This window comes from Hydra vulgaris, chromosome 09, assembly GCF_038396675.1.
Source record: "Hydra vulgaris chromosome 09, alternate assembly HydraT2T_AEP".
Lineage (NCBI taxonomy): Eukaryota > Metazoa > Cnidaria > Hydrozoa > Anthoathecata > Hydridae > Hydra > Hydra vulgaris.
The window spans coordinates 31245001-31259713 of NC_088928.1; the positions used below are offsets into that span (position 1 = coordinate 31245001).

The following is a 14713-nucleotide window of genomic DNA, read 5'->3' on the forward strand; positions in this document are numbered from 1 at the left end:
TTTACGTTTACCTCTCCTAGATTGGAAGTTACTTGTCTTTGCAGTCAAACATCAGAGATTGAGATTACCTAAAATGTACTCTTTTACCGCTTTTAACTAAGGAGTTTAGCTTGTCATTCCTAAAAAAAAGTACAATTTTTTACTAGAAAATAATAATATAGTATGCATTTATTACAGTTTTTGAAACTTGTAAATTAAATATGCAAATATTTTATTAAAACATTTATTTAAAAATCTTTGTATTTAAAATAAAGAATAATAATAAAAAGATAATACTAAGTTAGTTAAAAATACACTTGTAGCCTGAAATGGATTCAACAACCTCAAGTGTCTAAATATTACACAAATTAATATTACAAATCTAAATAAAAATAATTAAAAACCTTTTACTTTAAAGTCAGAAATCAGGTAATTTCTGATTTAATTGGCCATGGTCCCAACGAATCATGTTCCATCCGACTTTCTTTACGACCAATTTTTCTGTAATTTCTAACTAAAACTTGATCGCCTGTTTTAAATGTAAATGATTTCCATCCTTTAAGTTGTTTTGAGGCATAATACTTTTTCATTTTTGTTTGAGCATGACAAATATTGTTATTTACTTCTGTAATAACTTTATTATATGAACCCAATTTTTCTTGAATTTGCTCATCCAATGCATTATTTTCAAACATGTTATTGTCATTAGTACCAGAATCAATATTATTCAGTGATAAAGTGGAGAACAAGTTTGCTTCTCTGCCAAACATTAAAAAAAATGGTGTAAATTTAGTTGACTTTTGCACACATGTGCGCAGACCAAATAAAACAGCTTCTAACAACTCATCCCAATTGTCCTGGGTATCATTAGATAATTTGGAGAGTGATTTCTTAATTGTCTGATTAGTTCTTTCGTCTTGTCCGTTGGTTTGAGGGTGGTAGGCAGAGGTTATCAAGTGTTTGATTTGAAATGAAGAGAATAAATGTTCATTCAAACTATTTACAAACTCCCTGCTTTGATCCGAAAGAATTTTCTTTGGAGGACCAAACCGATAGAACAAAGTAGAAAGGCACTTAGAAACATAAAATGCCGACTTTTCAGGAATAGGAAAAGCTTCAATAAATTTGCTCCAAAGATCAGTTATTGTTAAAATATATTTGTTTCCAAGCTTTGTAATTGGAAGAGGTCCAATTAGGTCTATGCCTAAAAAATCCCACAGTCCATTAACCTTGATAGGTTTTGATTCAGGAGCGACAGTTCTTTTTTCTCCATTCTTTGACACTTGTCACATTCTTTAACCCATTTGGTAATGTCATTAACCATTCCTAATTATTCAACAAAAACAAAAGTTTGACATGAACCAAAATATTACTAAATTAAAACACTAGAGTTGTGCTACTATATATTATTATGATGATATTAGCCAATAACTCACAAAAAAATTTAATTTGCCCAGCATTTTAGTTCAAGAAATGCACAACACTTAAAAGAACTTAAAAACCTTATAGAAATTAAAAAAGTACTATCATAAAAACACATTAATATTACCTAGCCAGTAGAAAGAACCTTTTAATTTTGCTCTTGTGTTGTTAAGGCCAACATGAGCCCCATGATTAGAATCATGGACATCTTTAAAGGTTAACGTTTTTTCATAGTCATTAAAAAGTACTTGCAGGTTTTTTGACGCTGTTACATAGTACAACTTACCATCTGAAGTATATAATAAGTTAGTGATTATTCAATAAAAATAATTAATGTTTATTAAAAATAACTATTACTTATTCAACAATTTATTATATAACGATTACATACCGCATAGTTTGAATTTTTTTGCATATTTTAAAAATGATTTACGCTGTGATTTAGAGCAATTTATTGCTCTTTCAGAAAGATAAAGCTTTACATCTTCAACAGAATAACTATGAGCTGACATTTTATAATAAATTTTAAATGAATTAAAATGTTAAGTATGGCCAAAAATGAAATCCAAATAATCTTAAATCTTTACCTAACGGAACGAGGTTACTTATTTAACGATAAATGTAACTTACCTAACGGACACTTAACAGCATATCTGCGCATGCGAAAAAGCATGCGCAGAACTGTTTGTCTACTTATTTAACGGTGTCACGTTAAATAAGTAGATCGTTAAATAAGTAGACAAAATGATATTCTGCGCATGCGTTAGTTCACGGATACTTATTTAACGTATCAAGTCACGTAAAATAAGTAGACCGTTAAATAAGTAGACAAATTGAACAGTCGAGGCATTTTTTGTTAACGCAGACAAACAAATTTAAAAAAACATACGTTATACGACGAACTTTAAGTCAAGCGAATTGTTATTTCCCAGCATTTTTATAGTGATAGTTTACTACTTTTAATATTTAACTTACGAAGTATATTCTACTAGAATATACTTAAAAATATAAAAGATATAAATTAAATAAAGATATAAAAGATATAAATTAAAAATAAAAAAGATATAAATTTCGACTAGAATTTCTAGTCGAAATTTATATCTTTTTAGTATAGTATGGCAAGACATATTTTTAAGAAAAGCTTTTTTCTTTTCTTAGGTCACTGGATAACTGCATACTGGATAAGTATACTAAAATAGAAGACATACTTTAATGATATCAAATAAAATAGTCATCTCACGAGCAAATTAACTGTAATTACTAAATAATTTAACTGCGCATTTTAGCAAAATGTTTCACGTTAAATTATTTATCTAACAACTGTATTTATTTTAAATTTAATGTTTAATTAAAGAAAAGTTCACACTAACAATTAAATTTTTCGATTAAAAGTAATTGTTACTTGATCGCACGCACATAAGTAAGAAAATATTCTGATATAGTAAGAAAAGTATTCTGATATTTTCACAGAAGAAAAGAAGAGGATTTATTAATTAGTGTCTAGTTTTTTTTGTGTGTTAATTTACCTTTCCAAGGCCGAGAAAGCCACTACAGTCGAGGAGGCAACTTAAGTTGAGGTTACAACCCTCTCTGAACTCTATAACACCGAAACACAAACCATGACGGACAAGGCTGTTTTGCGGAGAAACAAGTTGAGCGTGGTACTACGTGGAACTTGGAACTTCTCGATTAAGAGGCGAGCGTTCTACCACTACACCACTATTGCACTACTGTTGAATAATGATTTTAGCGGTGTTATGTTATATTAAAAAGACATTAAAGAAACGACACACTTCATGCTAAACTAAAGCTTTATTTTGTAAATAAGATCAAAAAATTCTTACACAATATAAATAACAAAATAAAATAATATGGTTTCTGAGTCCTTTTGAAAAAATTTAACTTGGTTGAAACTTGGACATTTTCGGAAGAAATTTGATTTTCCACATGGAATTACAAGCCTATATAATATAGAAATATAGTATAACATAAATTGTATAATAAAAATGCAGTGAAAAAAATTTAAATAATAAATACCTACTTTTGTGCCAGAAAAGTATTTAACAACTGCATTGATCAATATATGTTAATGAATTTATTTATAAAATGAACTCTAAATGTGTACCAGAAAAATTTGAATCTTTGAAATGTATGAATGTTAAAAATGCTAAAACAGTCACGCCATTTACAAGCCAGAATAGTCTAAACTATTACAATATTCTATAATAAATTGATCAAATATCTCATTAAAATTAAAAATAAAATACCCATATTTTTAAATATTACTCTTGTCGTAGTAGAAGAACTTATAGGTTACTGCTACAAAAACATACGCTTGTAAGTAAAGAGTTTAATAACAATAGCTATTAACTATATATCAATAATCCTAATTGATATAATAAATAACTGATAAGATTAAAAAATAAACTACAAAGTAAGGAAAACAAATCATCATGACAATAACGAAATAAAGAAGAAGCAATAGTTGACCTAAATTAACCAATTATATAACTTTAAACGACTATAAGGCATATACAAACATAAAACAAATAACTAACTTATTAACTGAAATTTTAAATATATTAAATAACTAAATTAAACTAAATTATTAACTAAAACATAAGATACATAAACAAACCGACGATAGAAAACAAAAAAACTTTTTTATGTGTATTATGTCACAAAAACTAAAAAAACCGCAGGAACAACAAGATACATAAACACTAATGATGTAACAGGAATTATAATCCATATCCAGAAAAACTTGAATGACGATCAATTATTATCATTTTGTCTGCACTTACAAAAACGATTGCAATCAATAGAAAAGGCAGACCTTTTATGACCACAATCATTTCCATTTGGTTGCGTTTGACAATCCATTACTTCGACAATTAAAGGACTGCTTGTTTGACAATTCAAGGATGAACGTGCAACTCTGTGCACTATCAATGGTATATCATCTTTATGTGAACAAATAAAAAGTGAATTTGTAGAACTGAACACACTTCAAATGGGAAACAAAATCAGAGGACACATTACTTAAAAGCACCTAATGTGATTTTCTAACATTGATTATCTGTATAAAACTGTAATTTTCTGAAAAACCACCAGAATTAAAGCAACTAAAAATATAAATATAGTTACTATTACTATAGTTATTGTTAGTTTTATAATTGCTAGGAGGCGTAGGAAAAGCTATCACTTCACTAACTTTTATTTTCTTTCTTTCTAAATCATACATTAATGTGGATGTAATCTTTAATGCTGTGGAAGTAGAATTTATATTTTTATCACATGGTTTTTTGTTTATATGCATTTGGTCAGTGATTTCCAAACAATAATTATGTACTTTTAAAATATTTGAAGAGATAAAACTTAGATTTTCTTCCAAGTAAGGCTTCATATTGGGGATAGCTACAGCTGATTTCCAAACTTTACCATTAAGGGACACAACAGCTCCAGTTGGCTTAAAGTCGGTAATTATAGCAGGTCCGAGCCAATCATGCTCCATACAGTTACCTTTGCAACCTATCTTTTTGTAATTTTTCACTTAATCCTTGCCACCTATTTTAAAGTTAAATGACTTGAAACCGTTTAAATGTTTTTTATCATGGTACTTTTTTTTTTTTTTTTTGGTGCAATACAAATATTATTATTCACTACGACATGAACTGCAAAACGGGAATCCATTATTTCTTGAATCTGTGATTCAGTTGCATTGCTTTCTGCAATGTCAGTATTATCATCATTAAAATCATCATTACCATTGAGAGCTAAAGATGGAAAAAGATCATTACCATTGAGAGCTAAAGATGGAAAAAGTGTTGCCTCCCTGCCAAACATTAAAAATGGAGTGAACTTAGTTGAAGATTGTACACATGTGTGGAGACCAAATAATACTGGTTCTAATAAAATATCCCAATTATCTTGGGATTCTTTAGCTACTTTTGAAAGATCTTGCTTAATAATTTGATTTGTTCTCTCATCTTGTCCATTTGTTTGTGAATGAAAAGCAGATGTTATTAAATGCCTAATATTGAAAAAATAAAATAAAAATTCATTCAAGCTATTTAAAAATTCTCTACCTCGGTCTGATAGTACTTTTTTTGGAGGGCCAAATTGATAAAACAAAGTAACAAGACACTTAGAAACAAAAAAAGCAGATTTTTCTGGTATTGAAAATACTTCGACATGCTTACTCCAAAGGTCAGTAACAGTTAAAATGTATTTATTACTTTGTGTTGTAAGTGGAAAGGGACCAATGAGGTCTATACCTAAAAACTCCCACAATTAGATGACCTTAATTGGTTTCAGTACTGGAGCACAAGTTTTAATCTTCTCCATGCTCTGGCACTTGTCGCATTCTTTCACCCATTTAGTAATATCACTAACCATACCTAGATAACATTATGCAAACAATATGATAAGCTTTTTGTGCTGGAAAAAATTATTACTATAATTACAATTACATTTAGTTAGAAAATGAACCATGTTGAAAATCATTTTTAATGCAAAGAAGACAATTATTATATAAGAAAATTTGATAAAAAATATATCCAATTGAAATATTTAACCCTGTTACCTAGCTAATAAAATACACTTTTTAACTTAATTGTTGTGTTATTAAGGCCAAAATGAGCTCCATGATTAGAGTCGTGCAGACCTCTAAAAGCATGTTTTTTTTCTTCATCTGTTAAAAGAGCTTGCAGCTTATTAAAAACAGTTACATAGTACAGCCTTCCACCTAAAAGAAAAAAATAAAAAACAAGTGTTTCCACACTTTCATCAAACTATTTCAAAACAAATGTTCATTTGAAGACTAGTTTGCAGAATTTTGTTTGCAATGTTTACATTTGTATGCCAAAGGTGTATGCAATGGTTACTTTTGAGTACTTGTATAAGTTTATGCAATATTATTCATTGCAGAACTATTTCTGTAATGTTTAGAATGGTATATAAATTATATGCAATCGTTTAAAACACATGTAAACATTGGTAAACACATGTGACATGTGTATGCAAAACGTGTATGCAACGGTTACTCTTGTATATGTTCATTTGAAGATTATTTATTTGCAGAATTATAACTGCAATTTTTACAATCGTATATAAATGATCCGCAAATGTTTACATTTGTATACAATATTTACATTTTATCACAGATTAAATTCTAAATCTTTAACAAAAGTTAAAGTCCAAATACAAAATTACTCTTAATATTAATACATACCAGTAAACTGAAATTATTCAGAATATTTTAGAAATGATTTACGCTGTTTTAAACTCATACATTTCTTAATTGTTTCATCATAAAGATATTTTTAACATCTTCAACAGAGTAATCGTGGTCAGCCATCTTTTTTGTTTATAAGCAATGTTACTTATTTAACGCTGGGTTTTAGGATCCCAATTTTACGTGTTTCAGTGTTTTTACGCAAGCGCAGAACTGTTTGTCTACTTAACGAGCTACTTATTTAACGCAACATCGGGAAAGCAAAAAAGTTAAAATCGAATAAGATGAGTTAAGCGAGAAAAATTTTTTAATAACATTGGTAACATTAAATAAGTTAATATTTAAGAAAGGAAAACGCAATTGACAACAATAGTCAATTGAATTGACTTTTTATATTAAAATTGCTAATTTTCAAAGGTCATATATTCTAGGACAAGAATAAGTGGAAAGAAGACTAGGTATTTTTATAGAATTAGAGAAATCAGTTTAAAGAATCAAACTCTCGATGGGGCTTTGACTAATTTAAATTTTAGCATCATTTAGGAGAGGAATAATTATTAACAAAGACTGGATTTTTTACTTTTGAGTTGTGTCTGGGGCTTTGACTAATTTAAATTTTAGCATCATTGAAGAGAGGAATAATTGTAAAAATAGACTGGATTTTTTTTCTTTTGAGTTGTGTCTTAAATGTGTTACAATTGAAGTGAGTCAATTTCAGAAATAAGCATTTTGCTCCAAAACGTGTAAAAGTTGAGTGTTTATACAAATGATGAAAAAGAAAAAAGGCAAAACTAGTTATTTAAACTAGTTAGTTAAAAGTTGAGTGTTTATACCAATTATAAGAGGCGAACTAGTAGTCTTCACACACAAAATTTAGTTAAAAGTGGTTCTCTTTTATGTGCCATCATATCAGCCAGTTATATTTACTGGAGAATTATCTGCAAGGCAAAGTAAATTTTTTAAAATTTGTCTTAAAAATAATGTTATCAGACAAACTCATTTATAATTCATTTTACAAGAGATAGTGTAAGATTATTTTTTTTTGGACTACTTTCTTATTTTGTATTGTGGTTGTTTTTATTTTTTAGAACACTTCAAGAAAATGATTTAATTAATAACTTCTTGGCTGATGCCTAAAAGATTTTTTGATGGCAGTTCTGCATTAAGCGTTTTATTGTAGTATAAAAACATGCCAATAATCCAAAAATTATTCTGCGTAATGTTTTTTGGATCGTTTGCATGCAGAGTTGTTACGACATAATATGTCTGGCAGATCTGTCGACATATTTTCAGACATATTTTCTGCCGACATAAAATATGTCCCACATATTTTCTATTGACATATTTTGACATAATTTTATGTCTGAATTATTTTTTGCTGACATAAAATATGTCAGACATATTTTCTATTGACATATTTTGACATAATTTTATGTCTGAATTATTTTCTGCTGACATAAAATATGTCAGACATATTTTCTGTCGACATATTTTGACATAATTTTATGTCTGAATTATTTTCTGCTGACATAAAATATGTCAGACATATTTTCTGTCGACATATTTTGACATAATTTTATGTCTGAATTATTTTCTGCTGACATAAAATATGTCAGACATATTTTCTGTTGACATATTTTGACATATTTTTATGTCGGAATTATTTTCTGCTGACATAAAATATGTCAGACATATTTTCTGTTGACATATTTTGACATATTTTTATGTCTGAATTATTTTCTGCTGACATAAAATATGTCAGACATATTTTCTATCAACATATTTTGACATATTTTTATGTCTGAATTATTTTCTGCTGACATAAAATATGTAAGATATATTTTCTATCGACATATTTTGACATAATTTTATATCTGAATTATTTACTGTTTGATATTCTTGAAGAAAAAATGAATCTAACAATTTTATTGCGCATTTCAACTTAATTTACAGAGTTAAGTAAAAATAGCTTAACAAATTTGTTGCTTTTTTGCAATCAATTATAATTGAAGGTCAACAAAAAATTTTTTTTCTGGTGCCGAGCAAATAATTTGTTTTTTGGATTGCATTTCACATTTTGATTTCAAATATGCAACTCATTTTTTACCATCACGTCAAGTTGTAAAGATATTTGGGTTCAGATGATCTGAACCCAATATTTAATATTAAAGATCTGAATCAGATCTTTAATATTTGGGGTAAAGTCCCTAATATTGTCAAAAAAAAAGTTCTTCAAAAGTATGTCAACTTGGGTCTCAAAAAAAGCGTATTTTATAAGATGGTATAGAGATTTTAGAAAACATAAAAATTTTTCCTAAAAATTTTTTGGCAAAAAAGTTATTTGAAAAAATGCTAAAGACTCTTAAAAAAATGTCAACAAAATGTTTTTCAGCAATAATACAAAAAATGCTTATTTTTATTACAAACGAATAACATCTTTAAAATCTCTATGAAAATACGCTTCTTTTGAGACTCAGGTTGACATCTTTTTGAACAACTTTTTTTTCGACAATATAAGGGACTTTACCCCAAATTCTAAAGATTTGAACCCAAATATCTTTACAACTTGACGTGATGGTAAAAAATGAGTTGCATATTTGAAATCAAAATAAGAAATCCTACATAAAAAACAAATTGTTTTCTTGGCACCAGAAAAAAATTTTGTTTTTGTTGACCTGTGTTATGCATCATAAAACTTTTATTTTAAATCCTATAAGCAAATTTCTTTTGTTTCATAAAAGTCTTTTTCTGCCCTTTTTAGCGATGTATCATTTGATAGTATTGACAAAGTATTTTTAGCGATGTATCATTTGAGAGTATCGACTAGTATTGATGCATTATTTGATAGTATTTGATAGTATTTGATAGTATTGATTAGTATGGATTAGTATTGGCGATTTCCCTTATTAAAATGTAAAAACCACCTCAAGCTGAGTTTTTATTACTAAAAATGGTTTTTATTAATATGACTAAGCTTAAAATTATTCTCTTGATTAAAATAATATTAAAAAAAAAAAACATTTTTAGTTATTTTTAACTAATAGTTGATTCATTCAATAAATTATTCTCCATTTTTGACTTTAAATCGTAAGGAAAACGAAAAAAATAATTATTCCAAAATATATTTCACTCAAAACATTTTATGCAAGTTTATGGCAGTTAATTATGCTGTTATAATGCAATTGTCAATAAATTTTATTGTTAAATAAATCATAAATAAATCTTTTGTGAAATATTTCAAATTCTTCAGCTTAAATGAATTTAATTTGGCACAAATATTTTGAAATTCTGTGAACCGTTTTTTTCATAGAATCTTTTGAATTCAATTTTTCATAATGAAATCTTTTTCCGGATCAACTAATAATTAAAAATAACTGAAAAAGTTTTTTTTATTATTATTATTTTAATCAAAGAAATAATTTTAAGTTTAGTCATACTAATAAAAACCACTTTCAGTAATAAAAACTCAGCTTGAGATTTTATATTCTAATAAGGGAAAGCGCCAAAACTAATCAATACTAATCAATACTATCAAATAATATCAAATGATGCCTCGATACTAGTCAATATTAGTCAATACTATCAAATGTCAATATTAGAAAATACTATCAATGTCAATATTAGTCATAATCAATAAATAAGTCATAATCAATAAATAAGTCAACAAATGCCAATATTAGTCAATACTATCAAATGATACATCGCTAAAAAGGGCACAAAAAGACCTTGATGAAACAACTGATGTTTGCTTATAGGGTTTAAAGTAAAAGTTTTATGAACATAATTGATTGCAAAGAAGCAACAAATTTGTTAAACTATTTTCACTTAACTCTGTAAATTAAGTTGAAATGCGCAATAAATTTGTTAGATTGATTTTTTCTTCAAGAATAAAAAATATGTCTGACATATTTTATGTCAGCAGAAAATAATTCAGACATAAAAATATATCAAAATATGTCAACAGAAAATATGTCTGACATATTTTATGTCAGCAGAAAATAATTCAGACATAAAATTATGTCAAAATATGTCGATAGAAAATATGTCTGACATATTTTATGTCAGCATAAAATATTTCAAACATAAAAATATGTCAAAATATGTCAATGGAAAATATGTCTGACATATTTTATGTCAGCAGAAAATAATTCAGACATAAAATTATGTCAAAATATGTCAATAGAAAATATGTGGGACATATTTTATGTCGGCAGAAAATATGTCTCAGACATATTTGACAAATAACAACCCTGTTTGCATGTAAAATTTAAAATTCAGTCATTAATTGTGAAAAAGATTCTGCTTAAAAAAAAAAGACTCATAAAGTGTGCTTGGCTAATTAGTTTAACAAGTTTGCATCGTGATGACTGACTGGTGAGAAACTTATTTACTTTTTTTTTTAACTAAATGATTTGTTATTGCTAATTATTCTGTTATGAATTGTTTGTGACCTAAGTATAGTAAAGTTTTTATTTCTATATATGCATTACTTTGCATAAATATATATATATATATATATATTTTTTTTTTTACAGACTGGTTGGTAATAGCCTTTATTATCTTATTTTTGATGTTCAGTATACTGTTATGTTGTTTTTGAACGAGATAAAATAGTTTATAAAACATAAATTACTGCAGGCTATAGATGAATCTAATTTTAGTTGGTAATTTTTTTACCAATGCAAAAAAAATTACTAAAAAAAGAATTTTGTTACAAAAAAAAAGTGTAAAATGCATAACATCCCACCTAATACAATATGTTGGGGTAACATTAGAAATGTTTTTTTGTTTTTCTTAACATCTTCATTTCCAAAAAGGCTGCAAGCAACTACTATTACAGAAAAGATGAAATTTATAGAGCAAGATAACGATTAACAGGAAAATTAATAGATTGTGAATTATATGAATCAGGAAAATAAGATGAAGCAAAGGAAAAAAACTAGACGAATAAGAATTTTTGGAGAACTTAGGAACAGTCATTGTATAAAAATTAGACTTTATTGAATGATGAGTAACACAATTTTAGAAGATGGCACAAGAGACGCTCTTTAGAGCAGTGTCCATTATAGTATTTATAAAAAATAGAAAGAAAAGCAACATTATAATAATGTTATAATATTTGGAGATTGGCTGCAAGCACCTCCTTGTTGGCTGCAAGAGCAGGTCAAGGTGCAAAAACAATTCGTTTTTGCACCTTGTCTAAAAGAGAAAGAGCATCACCGGAAGATCTGCCCAAGATATGGCAAAAGTGTTCCATACAAGGGTGGATTTTATATTTATAAAAATAAGATATTTATAGAGATGTTTGCATTGATATATGCTTATAAATTTTACAACATATCAAAATTTGACAATATATTCAAAGACTGAATATACACATACCAATTAAAGTTATTACACATACCAATTAAAGCTTTAGCTCATTCACTTAATTAAAAGACTGAAAGAACCAAATTGCATATTTTAAGCACATTATTACTGAGTGTAAGCAATGTCAAAATTAAACACAAAATAAAGCAGATTTGCTTAAGAACACTAAAATCTATCAACATTTGTTTAAAAAAAAATATAGAACTTACAAAAACATACATCCACAATATATCAACAAAGAAGAATATGTAACCCAAGAAATTCACAAATATATCAAATAGCAAGAGGAAATATTTACTTTAGGTCTGTGCTGATTCTGCTTATTATTATTGAGTTTTACTACTCATAACCAAAACTAACCTGTTTGTATATTTTAGTTTACATATTATTATATGAAGAATAAAGCCTTCTGTGTTGGCTTGAAATTAGTTAAAGACTATTAAATTTTTTACACTACAAGATCTAAAATAGTCAGTGCATACATTAGTTTAAAAATAGTATTACCTAAAGGACATTATTTTCTATAAAAAATCATAGGCATAAGAGTAATTGATCAACTTGATAAACATAAAGTGATAAAAATTTGCCTTAATTTATATAAATAATAATTGTAGATGTTATTATCTACTAGACAATATTTATATTAAAAACTAATCTTTATATTTCTCTCGTTTAATTATGTAATTGTTTAACTGTGTTGATATATTTGCTCTGGCTTTTAGTTTATGACTCAAAATTTAAACATCAATTCTTGAGCTTTAACTATCTCATCATTTCTAAAAGTATAAAGGGTAAACAGTCTAACTCACCATACCTAATCAAAATAAAAGCACATTATTAATTTGCATATTTTTAATTCTATGGTTAATTTTTATTTAAACCAAGAAGCAATCTTTTGCTTGAAATGTAATGTATAAACATCAAAAAAAAAAAAAAAAAAAAATTAAAAGGAAATAATAAAAAAAGGAACTGATGCACGACTTTTTTTTATTAGATAAGTTGCAATAAGTCTTTCTCTAATTTTCTTCATGGTGGGCCTTAGATAAATATTTTGTGTTCCAGCTGACAAATGCTCTCATGTAACTTAAACTCAACTCAACAATTAAACTTAACTCAACAATTCCAAGTCGTCTGCTGCAGCATGGGCCTTCAGTGGCTGGTGAATTGTAACTCCGATAAAGCTCAATTTTTTTCAGCTAACCGTTATTGCAATAATATAGATCTTCCCATATTTATGAATGGTAATGTACCCAATAAGTCATTTACCTTTCGACTTCTAGGATTAACTCTTACTTTATGGATCTTTCTTGGAAATCATATATCAAATCAATTGCAAAATTAGCATCAGCTAAGGTTAAATCTCTATCCTAAAAAAAAAAACTCTATTCTAAACTACAACTCTGAATTAGTGTAAAATAACTGTAACTATAACTCTCAGCTAGAATACCAAATAATAAATAATTCTAAACTAAATACAACAAGTTTTTTTTATTTATTTAATCAAATAAACTCTAACTGTAACTATAACTCTCAGCTAGAATACCAAATAATAAATAATTCTAAACTAAATACAACAAGTTTTTTTTATTTATTTAATCAAATAAACTCTAACTGTAACTGCAACTCTCAGCTAAAATGCCAAATAATAAATAATTCTAAACTAAATACAACAAGTTTTTTTATTTACATTATCTAATAAACTGTACCTGTAACTATAACTGTCAGTCAAAATGCCAAATAAATAATTATAAACTATAACAGCTAGACTAATAAAAAATGTAAACAATTTAAAGAAAACAAAATACATACGCCAAATAATCTATAAAATAACATCTGAAAATCACTAAAAAATTATCTAAATAATAATATGCTTAAAATTTGACACATAAAACAAACATAAATTATAACAGAATATCTAACACTAAAAAATCAAATTTTTTTACTAAGCCATTACAAATCAATTAGGTAATTAAACTTTGGCATCAATTCTTAAATATATTTTAAACATCAAATCTATACTTACATATAATATTGTATCATTTATACAATTTTTAGTAATGTACCAATAAAAAAGGTTGAATGTGGCTATTAATAGGGTTTAATGTAGGTATATAAAGGTGATATATCAATATGAGGTATATAATTTGCATAAATAAGTTGTGTCTATGCACCAGTAGTGGTTTGACTTTTTAGCTTATGTTGATGCATTGGGCAATGGCAATTAATCAGCTTAACTATTGGCCAATTAATAAACTATATTTAAGGCCAATAATTGGCATTAGTCAGCCATTTAATTGACGCTGGAGCATTTTAGCCAATTAATTGGCGCCAGTGCATAGACACATCATATATATGCAAATTTTTTTTTTTTAAACATCTTCGCTTCAAACAAGGCTGCAAGCAGCCACTAATTAAAGTTAGAAGTTACTGAAAGAGAAAAGATAAAGATTGTAGAGCAAGATAACGATTGACAGACGACTTAAAAGGTTGCAAATTATATGAGTCAGGAAAGCAAGATAAAGGATTTCAGCGAATTTTAAAGAGTTGATGTTCAAGGAAAAAAACTAGACAAATAAGCGTTTTTGGAGCACTAAGGAACAGTCACAGAAAAAGGATAACACTTAATTGAATGACGAGTAACACGAGAATGAATTATAGTAGATGGCACAAGAGACGCTAGCTCTTTAGAGCAGTGCCCATTATAGT

The 14713-nt window shown here is 27.3% G+C and overlaps 1 long non-coding RNA gene across 1 annotated transcript; it reads right to left on the minus strand.

The window, feature by feature from the left end:
* Nucleotides 1-3197: 3197 nt before the first annotated feature.
* On the minus strand, nt 3198-6854 carry LOC136084712 (uncharacterized). Its single transcript, XR_010640802.1, has 2 exons — nt 6635-6854; nt 3198-6148 (listed from the first exon to the last, which is right to left on the minus strand). It is a non-coding gene; the product is annotated as an uncharacterized LOC136084712 (long non-coding RNA).
* Between the last annotated feature and the right edge of the window lie 7859 nt (nt 6855-14713).